Source organism: Triticum dicoccoides, chromosome 2A (genome assembly GCF_002162155.2).
Source record: "Triticum dicoccoides isolate Atlit2015 ecotype Zavitan chromosome 2A, WEW_v2.0, whole genome shotgun sequence".
Lineage (NCBI taxonomy): Eukaryota > Viridiplantae > Streptophyta > Magnoliopsida > Poales > Poaceae > Triticum > Triticum dicoccoides.
The window spans coordinates 110,542,714-110,557,957 of NC_041382.1; positions in this window are offsets into that span (position 1 = coordinate 110,542,714).

Genomic DNA, 15,244 nt, shown 5'->3' on the forward strand with positions numbered 1-15,244 from the left:
GGAGGAGAAGCGCAGGATTGTAGGGGAGGAGATAGCCAGCTCTTGGCGGCCGGCTTCATCATGGAAGTTTTCTTTCCAGAGTGGCTCGCCAACCCGGTCCTTGTGCTAAAGAAGAACAACAAGTGGCGCATGTGTATAGACTACACGAGCCTCAACAAGGCCTGCCCCAAAGATCCTTTTGCCCTGCCAAGGATTGACCAAGTGATAGACTCCACAGCCGGATGCGAGCTGTTGAGTTTTTTGGATGCTTACTCCGGATATCATCAGATAAAGCTAGACCCGGACGACCGCCTGAAGACCGCCTTCATCACGCCATTTGGAGCCTTCTGCTACCTGACTATGACATTCGGCTTGAGAAATGCCGGTGCCACTTTTCAGCGTTGCATGCAGAAGTGCCTCCTCAAGCAACTCGGCAGAAACACTCACGTATACGTGGACGACATCATGGTGAAGACGGAGAAGCGCGGCACCTTGCTGGAAGACCTCAAGGAAACGTTTGAGAACTTACGCCGGTTCCAAATCAAGCTCAACCCTGAGAAATGCGTGTTCGGAGTGCCGGCCGGCCAGCTCCTAGGCTTCCTGGTCTCGAACGCGGCATCGAATGCAACCCGGTGAAGATCAAGGCCATCGAGAGAATGGCGATCCCCACCAAGCTTCGAGACATTCAGAAGTTCACCGGGTGCTTAGCCTCCTTGAACCGCTTCATCAGCCGGCTCGGAGAGAAAGCTCTCCCTCTCTACCGCCTCATGAAGAAGAGCACTCACTTCGAGTGGAACGACCAGGCCGACCAAGCTTTTCACGAGCTGAAGAAGATGCTGGCCACGCCGCCTGTCCTCACGGCGCCGACTGAAAAAGATCCCATGCTCCTCTACATCGCTGCAACCAGCCGGGTGGTCAGCACCGTCATCGTAGTCCAGTGCCCAGAAGAAGGCCGAGCCCAGCCGGTCCAGTGGCCGGTGTATTATTTGAGCGAGGTGCTGTCCGCTTCAAAGCAGAACTACCCGCACTACCAAAAGATGTGTTATGGCGTGTACTTCACCGCCAAGAAGCCGAAGCCCTACTTTCAAGAGCATCCCGTCACGGTCGTATGCACTGCCCCACTAGCCGAGATCATAGGCAGCCGGGACGCATCCGGCCGGGTGGCGAAATGGGCCATCGAGCTGGCCCCGTACACGATCTTCTACCAGCCCCGCACTGCCATCAAGTCCCAAGCACTGGCCGACTTCCTCGTCGACTGGGCCGAGACCCAGTACCTGCCGCCGGCTCCCGACTCCACCATTGGCGCATGCACTTCGACGGGTCCAAGATGCGCACCGGCTTGGGAGCCGGCGTCGTCCTTACCTCTCCGAAAGGCGACAAGCTCAGATACATGCTACAGATCCACTTTGCCGCCTCCAACAATGTGGCCGAGTACGAGGCGCTCATACATGGGCTCCGGCTTGCCAAAGAACTTGGCATTCGCCGGATCCTATGTTATGGCGACTCGGACCTGGTGGTCCAGCAATCATCCGGCGACTGGGACGCCAAGGACGCGAATATGGCGAGCTACCGCTTCTTGGTCCAACAACTCAGCGGATACTTTGAAGGATGCGAGTTCCTCCACGTACCGCGAGCCGACAACGAGCCAACCGATGCCCTGGCTCGAATAGGCTCCACTCGGCAAGCAATTCCAGCCGGCGTCGCTCTCCAACGCCTCCTCAAGCCGTCTATCAAGCCGTCTCTAGAGTCCGATTCCATCTTCGTGCCGCCTGACCCCGATGCGGCCGGGTCCGACTCGAAGAACCAAGTAGGCGACCCCAAGACCCCCGTAGTCGGCCCGACGACTTCGGCAGCCGGCCCGGGGACTTCAGCGGCCAGCTCGGGGATTTCGGCAACCGGCTCGGGGACTGCCGCAACCGGCTCGGGGACTGCGGTAGCCGGCCCGGGGACTGCACCAGCACTACAGCCGGCGGCCGACTCCAGCACCTCACCGCCCAGCCCGCCCACCCTGGTGGCAGTAGCCATTTTGGCAGTAGAAGAAGTCGCGGCTCCATCATGGGCTCAGTCCATCCTCAACTTCCTAGTAAACCAAGACCTGCCGGCTGACGAAACAGAAGCAAGACAAGTCCAGCGTCGAGCCGGAGCGTACACAATCGTCAACAGAGAACTACTCAAGCGTAGCATTACTGGAATCCTCCAACGGTGCGTCGAGCAAGAGAAGGGCATTGCAATCCTCACAGACATTCACCAAGGAGAATGCGGCCACCATGCGGCCTCAAGATCACTTGTCGCCAAAGCCTTCCGCCATGCTTTCTTCTGGCCGACTGCTTTGGATGACGCCAAAGAATTAGTCAAACATTGCAAGGGATGCCAACTCTTCAGCTCCAAGCAACACGTGCCGGCTTCGGCACTCAAGACCATTCCCCTCACTTGGCCCTTTGCCGCTTGGGGACTGGACATGGTGGGCCCATTCAAGACGCGCGCGGCGGCATGACGCATTTGCTCGTCGCCGTGGACAAATTCACCAAGTGGATTGAGGCAAAGCCGATTAAGAAGCTGAATGGGCCGACTGCCGTGATGTTCATCGCAGACATAACAACTCGGTACGACATGCCGCACAGCATCATCACCGACAATGGCACGAATTTTGCCAAAGGAGCCTTGGCACGTTTCTGCGCAGCCCAAGGTATCCGGCTGGACTTAGCATCCGTCGCCCACCCGCAGTCAAACGGCCAGGTCGAGCGAGCCAACGGCCTCATCCTCTCCGGCATCAAGCCCCGACTGGTTGTACCTCTGGAGCGCTCAGCCGGCTGTTGGCTCGATGAGCTGCCGGCTGTCCTCTGGAGTCTGCGCACTACACCAAACAAGTCAACCGGCTTCACCCCTTTCTTCCTTGTGTATGGTGCCGAGGCGGTCATCCCAACTGACGTCGAGTTCGACTCGCCTCGGGTAACCATGTACACGGAAGCGGAGGCCAAGGAAGCACGAGAAGACGGCGTCGACCTGCTGGAAGAAAGCCGGCTGTTAGCCCTCAGCCGGTCTGCAATCTACCAGCAGGGTTTGCGCCGCTACCACAGCCGGAAGGTCAGGCCAAGATCTTTCCAAGAGGGCGATCTTGTGCTCCGGCTGATCCAGCGAACAGCCGGCCAGCACAAGCTCTCAGCCCCTTGGGAAGGCCCCTTCGTCATCAGCAGAGCTCTAGGCAACAACTCCTACTACCTGATCGATGCACAGAAGCCGAAGGCGCGCAAGAGAGACGACTCCGGCAAGGAGTTGGAACGACCATGGAACGCCAGCCTCCTCCGAAGATTTTACAGTTGAAATGCAGTATGTACCGCGCCAACTTTTGTATTAAGTACAAGACAATAGGCTTCCCGAGGAGGGCTCGGGGACTGCCATCCCTTATTTATAAGTGAAAAGTATCATGCTTATGACCTTGTCGTATCATTTACTTATTCCGCCCGGCACCGAGTTCGACTAGTCGGCTCGGGGACTGGCCGACTGGAGTTATGTTAGAAGTCCTACCCGCAGTCAGACAAGTAGTGTGCCGGCTCTCAAGCTTTCTCTTGCCAAAAGTCACAGTTCGAAGAACCGGCTGTCCGACTGGCAAGAGTTAAAGGTAGGAACGGGCGCCCACACGAAAAACGGCTAGGGACTAACGGACTAATATAACAAAAGCCGGTTTTTCTCACACCGCCGACTGGCTACCAGAGTAGCCGGCCGGCCGGTTTCCATTCACTTCACTTTAATCCAAGAAAGCTCAAGTACTTGCCTCCCCAAAGAGGGAAGGCGGCACAGGAAAAAGCCTAAGGATAAAAAAGCATACGCGAATGGAAACCAAACATACACATGATAATATTTACATAAAAAGACCTCCGAGAGGCCAGCATTCAACATAGTTTGGATACACCCCCAGTGGGTGGAACTGCGAAAACTTAACAAAGATTGTTCAAAGACAACAAGGCAGGAAAGATAAAGACGGCAGGTCAAGCTGGCGGAGCGGCCGACGAGCCAGACTGGTTGGCGGAGATGGTCGTGCCGGCTGAAGGAGCGGCCGGCTGGCGAACTTCGGCTTTGTCGCCGCCTCCTGCAGAGGGCGCGCTTCCACGCGCCTCGTTGCTGGAGGCGCGGTCGGCCTGAGGTCGGCCGGTTGTTCCACCAGCCGTCTCGACGTCTTCGCCGTCCTCCTCTTCATCATCCTCGCCTTCGTTGCTGGAGGCAATCTCCTCCGCCGAGTCCTCGCCCACCGCCGGGTTCAGCCCGAACCACTCCTCCGGCTGAGCAACACCGTCATCATCGATTTCGGGTGCGAAAACACTAATGTCGGTGCACTCGGCGATCGTCGAAGCTCGCTGGGCGATAGCCGGCCTCACCTCCTCCAGCTCCGCGTCGGCCTCCATCCGCCAAGTGCGCAGCTGGTCCAGGCTCAGCCCTGGGTACCAAGCCCGAACGAATTCCAACGCCCGCCCGGCTCCGAGGCGGGCCGCTGACGCTTTCCAAGCCCCGAAGCGACCAATTGCGACTTCCAGCCAGTCGGCAGTTCGGCTTGGGGTGCGGGGGATCGTCTCGCGGGGCCAGAGGGCGGCCAACACTTGCGCCCCGGCACGTTGGAGCCGGCGAAGCATTCGATGAGCCGGCTGCAACCATGCCTGGACAGCCAGGAGCTGCTCCTCAAGGGTCCTGTTTGCATCCGGCGCAATGTTGGCCCCCGCTTGATGGCGCGCCTTGCGATGGGCCTCAATGCTTTGGGCGGCGAAGGCGGAGTAGCCGGGGAAGTAGTCTGCACCAAAAACAAGCAATAGCTCAAGATAAGTCAAAAAACCGAGGCGGCAAGGGGCAAGAGAAGGGCTAAGAAGGCAACTTACCGTCGATCAAGTCCTCGACCCGGCCGAAGCCTTCGTCCAGGGCTCGCCGGGTCTCAGACCAACTCGCCGCCATGATCTCATACTCCGCCATCAAGGCGGCTTCGCTTTCTCGCGCCGCCTGCAGGGCTGCTTTGTGGCTCTCCTCTTGGTCGACCAGCTTCTTGGTTAGGCGATCCCGTTCCTGGACCAAGGCGGCCCACTCGGCCTCCTTGGCATGAAGGGCGGTCTTCGCTTCGCCGAGCTCCTTCCTCAAGTCGGCGTTGGCCCCTGAAGACAAGGAAAAAGAAAAACCAATAAGAAAGAGTCGTCAAGAAAGATCCGACCCGACTGCGCAGCAGTCGGCCCGAATCTCGGGGACTACACCCAGTGGGTGCGCTGACGCGCCCCCACAGGAGACAGACAAGATTGAGTACTTACTTCGGCTGTCGGCCAGGTCGTCGGTCCTCCGGCTCAGCTCCCGAGCCTGGGAGTTGAAGGCGGCAGCACGAAGGTTGTGATATTCCTGAAGGTTCAGAAAATAGCAAAGTAAGGTAGCCGTCGAGAAAGATCCGACCCGGCTGCGCAGCAGTCGGCCCAAATCTCGGGGACTACACCTAGTGGGTGCGCTGACGCGCCCCCACGGAAGAAATCAAGAAAGCAAAGCGGCCAAGAATGAAGGACTCACCCGGATAGTGGCTCACGTTGACAAGAACTCCTGGGTGAACTGTTGCAGCAGGGCGGCCTGAGCTTGCAGCCGACTCCGGACCCCTTGAGCCACCACATTCAGCTCGCCAGTTCCCCCGCTGGGAGTCCACTCGGATGTGGCAGTGCTGGCCGCCTCCAGATCTTCCGCCGACTGGCCTACGCCCGCGGCTCGGCGCAACTCCGGCGGAGCGGCACCTCCCCCTGCGCGCCGGCCCGTCGTCGGCTGCACTTCGAGGCCGACTCTGTTCTCCGGCTCACCTCCGGCCGGCTCCTCTAGTGCCACTGACGACTGACCGCCTTGGCCCGCTCCGGTTGGCACTGCTGGCGGTGCTCTCCCCGCCAAGGCCACGTGGTCCTCCCCCCTCTCCAACAACGGCGGGTCTTGGACGATCTCCTCTGCCAAGGGCAATGGGGTGTCGGGGGCTATGGCTCGAAGAGGAATGGCGAGCAGCGGAGGCTGGCTGCGCGAGCTTTCCGCCTTCGTCTCCGCGGTAGCCGCCCCCGTCTGGGCCTTGGCTGCCGCGTCGGCCTGCTCCCTCGCCGCCTGGGCGGCCGCCTTCTGTGCCGCCTCACGCTCCTCCCGCGCTTTGCGGGCGTTCCGCTCTGTGGCCTCCCTGAGATCGGCGCGGGGGTCCACGCGGCGGGAGCTCAAAGACCCTCCAGCCGGCCCCACGACGGAGCCGCCCGGGCCCCGCTCAAGGGAAAGCGGCGCCCTGTCCAGCAAACGAGGGAAAGTTAAGAAGAATGTTCGAAGAGAAAGAGAATGATGACAAGAATACGGCAAGGCAATTGAAGTCTTACGCCGAGACCGCCTGGGGCTGCTTCACCGCCTTGTGGAAGCGGGCCGCCTTCGCGGCCACCTCGTCTCGCTTTGTCGCCGCGGTGGAGGGCTTGGACTTCTTCGGCCAACTGCCGAAGAGGCCTAGAGCAGCCCGGCGCTTCTGCGCGCCGCCGACAGCCGGCACGATAGATGAGCCCGCGCCCTGATGGTCGTCCGCCGGCTGGCACCGCGGGGCGACTTCGGCTTCGAAATCTTCCGGCCAGTCCTCGAAGCTCGCGGTGAACCTTGAGCCTCCGGGCTCGGCACTGTCCCCCACGACGGCGTCTTCCATGGCGGCCGCCCCCAAGTCCGGGTCGTCAACGTCATCCACCGTGCGGTCGGGGGCATACTGGCGTTCAATCCCTGCCGCCCCGGCCGCCGACGCAAGAAGAGGGTTCTGCTCCAAAGAACCGACTGGTCAGAGGCCGGCCGTCATGAAGCCGGTTGATGACAAAAAGAAGATAAAGAGAGAAACTTACCGCGGGCGGAGGATTGGCGCGAGAATACGGCGCCTTGCCGTATTGCCAGTCCCCGGCGAGCTTGCAGTTGGCGATGTAATTAACCATGAGCGCCACCTCCGTGTGGGGCATTTCCCATGTGCTCAGCCGGCTTGGGTCGAAGCGGCCGCTCATCTGACACATCATATGGGGCCGGCTTTGGAGAGGGAGAATCCGACGCTCCATGAAGGCGGCCACCAAGTCGGCCCCGCGCATGCCATCCAACTGAATCATCACCCGAAGCCGGGAGATGGCGGCGTTCCCGGCCGGAGACAGTGACCGGGACCAGAAACTCCACGAGGGCTGCCTCCCAGCCGGCGGGCCGGCTATGTAAGCCGGCAGGTTGATGTAGTCTCCTTGCTCGGCGACGTTCTTCACGTAGAAGTACGATTTTTGCCAGACCTTCACCAACTGGATTAGGAGGATGGACGGGAACGGATTGTTCTCGCTCGCCCTCCTCATGGCGATGAAGGCTCCGTAGGGGGCGGGCACGCCGGCGACGACCGTGCCGAGCTTGCTCTGGAAGAACTCTCCCCAGAGCTCCAGCGTGGGGAGCAGCCCAAGAAGCCTTCGCAGAGGGAGACGAAGGCCGACAGCAGCATCACCGCATTGGGCGTAAGGTGATGCGGCTGGAGGTTGTAGAACTCCAGGAAAGAGCGCAGAAACCCACTCGCCGGAAGGCCGAAGCCGCGCAGGCAGTGCGAGCGGAAGACGACCCGCTCGCCCTCCTCCGGCGCTGGCGAGATCTCCTTCGCGGGCGCTAGGCGGACCTGTACGCGGTCGGCGCCGGGCAGGCGCCGGGTCTGGCGAAGGAACTCCACGTGGTCTTCATGGACGTTGGAGCTGTCCCACGAGATTGACAACGCCATGGGAGCGAGGCGGTGTAGAGACGCGACGGCGCTGAGATGGGAAGCTGCGACGGCACCGAGAGGAAGAAGACGAGGGTTAGGAGGGGCGGAGCGGGAGGGAGCGTGCGAACCTCTGTCGCTCTCCCTCCTCCCCCTACTTATAGGCTCACGTGGCGGAGCCGAGGAGGCGTGGCGTCGGGAAGCGTGGGGATCGATCGTGCTCACTCCCCATGTCCCGCGATTATCGAGCCTTAACGGCGAAACAAAACTGCCTCGAGAAGGCGAGCGGCCTCGGTGGGCCATGGAAGATCCGCGCCCGGACCAAGGCTCGCGAGTGGCGGACCCGGGCCTGCGGCGGCGTCCCGTCGCGCGCGTGCGCTCGCAGGATCTCGCCACCACGTGGCCGTGGGAGGGCCTGTAGTCGGCACGCGGGTTGCCCCCCCTCCTCTCGCCTACAAGACGCGGGGCTCTCTGAAGTCGGCGCACACCCGCTAAGCCGGCCCTTCAGGATGGGAAGCTGACCAAGCTTCTCGTCCCCCTGCTCACCTCAGAGCTCGATCAGCTTCGGGGACTACTGTCGGAGTAAATAGCCATGGGTAGCCTAGCCGGCTTCCCTTGGCCCTTCTGAAAAAGTTACGAGCCCGCCTGGCTCTCAAGAATCCAAGACATGGGGCCGCCTTCCCCTAGCTGGCTGCAACCCAGGCCGGCTTTCAGAAGGCGGTCCGACTTTAGCCCTCATGAGAAGGCCGACTCCAAGAAGCCGGCCATGAGAAGGCCGACTGCAAGAAGCCGACTCCCTATAAAGCGGTCAGGACCGTACCCACAAAGTTTGCACCCACCTAACGGCGGTGCGACGGGGCGTGGCTACAGTAAAGCCTGCCACCCCCGAATCCCGGAGCACGCCTGGCATGGCGCGCCGTACGGGCTAGGCACGACCCGCCCGGCGCAGCACTGTTAGGACTTCTTACCCTAGGGCCGGCGCCCCCCCTAGGCCCCCCTATATATAGTGGGGGGGATGGAGGACTTCTTACCTTTGCCTTTGGTGCCTCCCTCTCCCTCTCCAACACATCCTCCTCCTCCATAGAGCTTGGCGAAGCCCTGCCGGAGTACTGCAGCTCCATCACCACCATGCCGTCGTGCTGCTGCTGGAGCCATCTTCCTCAACCTCTCCTTGCCCCTTGCTGGATCAAGAAGAAGGAGACGTCACGCTGACCGTACGTGTGTTGAACGCGGAGGTGCCGTCCGTTCGGCGCTATGATCTCCGGAGATTTGGATCACGTCAAGTACGACTCCCTCATCCCCGTTCTTTGAATGCTTCCGCTCGCGATCTACAAAGGTATGTAGATGCATCCGATCACTCGTTGTTAGATGAACTCATAGATGGATCTTGGTGAAACCGTAGGAAAATTTTTGTTTTCTGCAACATGCACCAACAGTGGCATCATGAGCTAGGTCTATGCGTAGTTCTCTTGCATGAGTAGAACACAATTTGTTGTGGGTGTTGATGTTGTCAACTTTCTTGCCGCTACTAGTCTTATCTTGCTTCAACGGTATTGTGGGATGAAGCGGCCCGGACCAACCTTACACGTACGCTTACGTGAGACCGGTTCCACCGACTGACATGCACTAGTTGCATAAGGTGGCTGGCAGGTGCCTGTCTCTCCCACTTTAGTTGGAGCGGATTTGATGAAAAGGGTCCTTATGAAGGGTAAATAGAAGTTGACAAATCACGTTGTGGCTTTCACGTAGGTAAGAAAACATTCTTGCTAGAACCCTATTTCAGCCACGTAAAACTTGCAACAACAATTAGAGGACGTCTAACTTGTTTTTGCAGCAAGTGCTTTGTGATATGATATGGCCAAAGTTGTGATGAATGATGAATGATATATATGTGATGTATGAGATGTTCATGCTATTGTAATAGGAATCACGACTTGCATGTCGATGAGTATGACAACCGGCAGGAGCCATATGAGTTGTCTTTATTTTTGTATGACATGCGTGTCATTGAGAAACGCCATGTAAATTACTTTACTTTATTGCTAAACGTGTTAGCCTTGGTAGTAGAAGTAATAGTTGGCGAGCAACTTCATGGAGACACGATGATGGAGATCATGATGATGGAGATCATGGTGTCATGCCGGTGACAAGATGATCATGGAGCCCCAAGATGGAGATCAAAGGAGCTATGTGATATTGGCCATATCATGTCACTGTTAATATTTGATTGCATGTAATGTTTATCTTGTTTCTGCATCTTATTTACTTAGAACGACGGTAGTAAATAAGATGATCCCTCACAATAATTTCAAGAAAGTGTTCCCCCTAACTGTGCACCGTTGCGACAGCTCGTTATTTCGAAGCACCACGTGATGATCGGGTGTTAGATTCCAATGTTCACATACAACAGGTGTAAGATAGATTTACACATGCAAACACTTAGGTTGACTTGACGAGCTTAGCATGTGCAGTCATGGCCTCGGAACACAGAAGACCGAAAGGTCGAGCATGAGTCGTATAGAAGATACGATCAACATGAAGATGTTCACCGATGTTGACTAGTCCGTCTCACGTGATGATCGGACACGGCCTAGTTAACTCGGATCATGTTATACTTAGATTACTGGAGGGATGTCTATCTAAGTGGGAGTTCATTGAATAATTTGATTAGATGAACTTAATTATCATGAACTTAGTCTGAAAATTTTACAATATGTCTTGTAGATCAAATGGCCAACGTAGTCCTCAACTTCAACGCGTTCCTAGAGAAAACCAAGCTGAAAGACGATGGCAGCAACTACACGGACTGGGTCCGGAACCTGAGGATCATCCTCATAGCTGCCAAGAAAGATTAAGTCCTACAAGCACCGCTAGGTGACGCACCTGTTCTCCCTGCAGAACAAGACGTTATGAACGCTTGGCAGGCACGTACCGATGACTACTCCCTCGTTCAGTGCGGCATGCTTTACAGCTTAGAGCCGGGGCTCCAAAAGCGTTTTGAGAGACACGGAGCATATGAGATGTTCGAAGAGCTAAAAATGGTTTTACAAGATCATGCCCGGGTCGAGAGATATCAAGTCTCCGACAAGTTCTTCAGCTGTAAGATGGAGGAAAACAGTTCTGTCAGTGAGCACATACTCACTATGTCTGGGTTGCATAACTGCTTGACTCAACTGGGAGTTAATCTCCCGGATGACGCGATCATTGACAGAATCCTTCAGTCGCTTCCACTGAGCTACAAGAGCTTTGTGATGAACTTCAATATGCAGGGGATGGAAAAGACCATCCCTGAAGTATTTGCAATGCTGAAATCAACAGAGGTAGAAGTCAAAAGGAACATCAAGTGTTGATGGTGAATAAAACCACTAAGTTCAAGAAGGGCAAGGGTAAGAAAGCCTTCAAGAAGGACGGCAAGGGAATTGTCGTGCCCGGCAAGCAAGCTGCCGGGAAGAAGCCAAAGAATGGACCCAAGCCTGAGACTGAGTGCTTTTATTGCAAGGGAAGTGGTCACTGGAAGCGGAACTGCCCCAAATACTTAGCGGACAAGAAGGCCGGCATCACGAAAGGTATATGTGATATACATGTAATTGATGTGTACCTTACCAGTACTTGTAGTAGCTCCTGGGTATTTGATATCGGTGCGGTTGCTCACATTTGTAACTCAAAACAGGAGCTGCGGAATAAGCGGAGACTGGGAAAGGACGAGGTGACGATGCGCGTCGGGAATGGTTCCAAGGTCAATGTGATCGCCGTCGGCACGCTACCTCTACATTTACCTTCGGGATTAGTTTTAAACCTTAATGATTGTTATTTAGTGCCAGCTTTGAGCATGAACATTGTATCAGGATCTCATTTAATTCGAGATGGCTACTCATTTAAATCTGAGAAAAATGGTTGTTCTATTTATATGAGAGATATGTTTTATGGTCATGCTCCGATGGTGAATGGTTTATTCTTAATGAATCTCGAGCGTAATGCTACACATGTTCATAGTGTGAGTACCAAAAGATGTAAGATTGATAATGATAGTCCCACATACTTGTGGCACTGCCGCCTTGGTCACATAGGTGTCAAACGTATGAAGAAGCTCCATGCTGATGGACTTTTAGAGTCTCTTGATTACGAATCATTTGACACGTGCGAACCATGCCTCATGGGTAAAATGACCAAGACTCCGTTCTCAGGAACAATGGAGCGAGCAACCAACTTATTGGAGATCATACATACTGATGTGTGCGGTCCAATGAGTGTTGAGGCTCGCGGTTGGTATCGTTATGTTCTCACCCTCACTGATGACTTGAGTAGATATGAGTATGTCTACTTAATGAAACACAGGTCCGAGACCTTTGAAAAGTTCAAGGAATTTCAGAGTGAGGTTGAAAATCAACGTGACAGGAAAATCAAGTTCCTGCGATCAGATCATGGAGGAGAATACTTGAGTCACGAGTTTGGCACACACTTAAGAAAATATGGAATAGTTTCACAACTCATGCCGCCTGGAACACCTTAGCGTAATGGTGTGTCCGAATGTCGTAATCGCACTCTATTAGATATGGTGCGATCTATGATGTCTCTTACCGATTTACCGCTATCTTTTTGGGGCTATGCTTTAGAGACTGCCGCATTCACTTTAAATAGGGCTCCGTCGAAATCCATTGATACGACACCATATGAATTATGGTTTGGGAAGAAACCTAAGCTGTCGTTTCTAAAAGTTTGGGGATGCGATGCTTATGTCAAGAAACTTCAACCTGAAAAGCTCGAACCCAAGTCAGAAAAATGCGTCTTCATAGGATACCCTAAAGAAACTATTGGGTATACCTTCTACCTCAGATCCGAAGGCAAGATCTTTGGTTCCAAGAATGGATCCTTTCTAGAGAAGGAGTTTCTCTCGAAAGAAGTAAGTGGGAGGAAAGTAGAACTTGATGAAGTATTACCTCTTGAACCAGAAAATGGCGCAACTCAAGAAAATGTTCCTGAGGTGCCTGCACCGACTAGAGAGGAAGTTAATGATGATGATCATGAAACTTCAGATCAAGTTGCTACTGAACTTCGTAGGTCCACAAGGACACGTTCCGCACCAGAGTGGTACGGCAACCCTGTCTTGGAAATCATGTTGTTAGACAACGGTGAACCTTCGAACTATGAAGAAGCGATGGCGGGCCCGGATTCCGACAAATGGCTGGAAGCCATGAAATTCGAGATAGGATCCATGTATGAAAACGAAGTATGGACTTTGACTGACTTTCCCGTGGAGCGGCGAGCCATAGAAAATAAATGGATCTTTAAGAAGAAGACAGACGCGAATGGTAATGTGACCATCTATAAAGCTCGGCTTGTCGCTAAGGGTTATCGACAAGTTCAAGGGGTTGACTACGATGAGACTTTCTCACCGGTAGCGAAGCTAAAGTCCGTCCGAATCATGTTAGCAATTGCCGCATTCTTTGATTATGAGATATGGCAAATGGACGTCAAAACGGCATTCCTTAATGGTTTCCTTAAGGAAGAATTGTATATGATGCAGCCGGAAGGTTTTGTCGATCCTAAATATGCTGACAAGGTGTGCAAGCTCCAACGCTCGATTTATGGGCTGGTGCAAGCATCTCGGAGTTGGAACATTCGCTTTGATGAGATGATCAAAGCGTTTGGGTTTATGCAGACTTATGGAGAAGCCTGCGTTTACAAGAAAGTGAGTGGGAGCTCTATAGCATTTCTCATATTATATGTAGATGACATACTTTTGATGGGAAATGATATAGAGCTTTTGGACAGCATTAAGGCCTACTTGAATAAGAGTTTTTCAATGAAGGACCTTGGAGAAGCTGCTTATATATTAGGCATCAAAATCTACAGAGATAGATCAAGACGCCTCATAGGTCTTTCACAAAGCACATACCTTGATAAGATATTGAAGAAGTTCAATATGGATCAGTGTAAGAAGGGGTTCTTGCCTGTGTTGCAAGGTGTGAAATTGAGCTCAGCTCAATGTCTGACCACGGCAGAAGATATGGAAGAGATAATAGTCATCCCCTATGCCTCAGCCATAGGTTCTATTATGTATGCCATGCTGTGTACTAGACCTGATGTAAACCTTGCCGTGAGTTTGGTAGGAAGGTACCAAAGTAATCCCGGCAAGGAACACTGGACAGCGGTCAAGAATATCCTGAAGTACCTGAAAAGGACTAAGGAAATGTTTCTCGTTTATGGAGGTGACGAAGAGCTCGTCTTAAAAGGTTACGTCGATGCTAGCTTTGACACATATCTGGATGACTCTAAGTCACAAACCGGATACATGTATATTTTGAATGGTGGGGCAGTAAGCTGGTGCAGTTGCAAGCAGAGCGTCGTGGCGGGATCTACATGTGAAGCGGAGTACATGGCAGCCTCGGAGGCAGCGCATGAAGCAATTTGGATGAAGGAGTTCATCACCGACCTAGGAGTCATACCCAATGCGTCGGGGCCGATCAAGCTCTTCTGTGACAACACTGGAGCTATTGCTCTTGCCAAGGAGCCCAGGTTTCACAAGAAGACAAGGCACATCAAGCGTCGCTTCAACTCCATTCGTGAAAATGTTCAAGATGGAGACATAGATATTTGTAAAGTACATACGGACCTGAATGTAGCAGATCCGTTGACTAAACCTCTCCCTAAAGCAAAACATGATCAGCACCAGAATTCCATGGGTGTTCGATTCATCACAATGTAACTAGATTATTGACTCTAGTGCAAGTGGGAGACTGTTGGAAATATGCCCTAGAGGCAATAATAAAAGGATTATTATTATATTATTTCCTTGTTCATGATAATTGTCTATTGTTCATGCTTTAATTGTATTATCCGGAAATCGTAATACATGTGTGAATACATAGACCACAATGTGTCCCTAGTGAGCCTCTAGTTGACTAGCTCGTTGATCAACAGATAGTCATGGTTTCCTGGCTATGGACATGGGGATGTCATTGATAACGGGATCACATCATTAGGAGAATGATGTGATGGACAAGACCCAATCCTAAACATAGCACAAGATCGTATAGTTCATTTGCTAAAGTTTTCCAATGTCAAGTATCTTTTCCTTAGACCATGAGATCGTGTAACTCCCGGATACCGTAGTAGTGCTTTGGATGTACCAAACGTCACAACGTAACTGGGTGACTATAAAGGTATACTGCGGGTATCTCCGAAAGTGTCTGTTGGGTTGACACGGATCAAGACTGGGATTTGTCACTCCGTATGACGGAGAGGTATCACTGGGCCCACTCGATAATGCATCATCATAATGAGCTCAAAGTGACCAAGTGTCTGGTCACGGGATCATGCATTACGGTACGAGTAAAGTGACTTGCCGGTAATGAGATTGAACGAGGTATTGGGATACCGACGATCGAATCTCGGGCAAGTAACATACCGATTGACAAAGGGAATTGTATACGGGGTTGCTTGAATCCTCGACATCGTGGTTCATCCGATGAGATCATCGAGGAGCATGTGGGAGCCAACATGGGTATCCAGATCCCGCTGTTGGTTATTGACTGGAGAGCGATCTCGGTC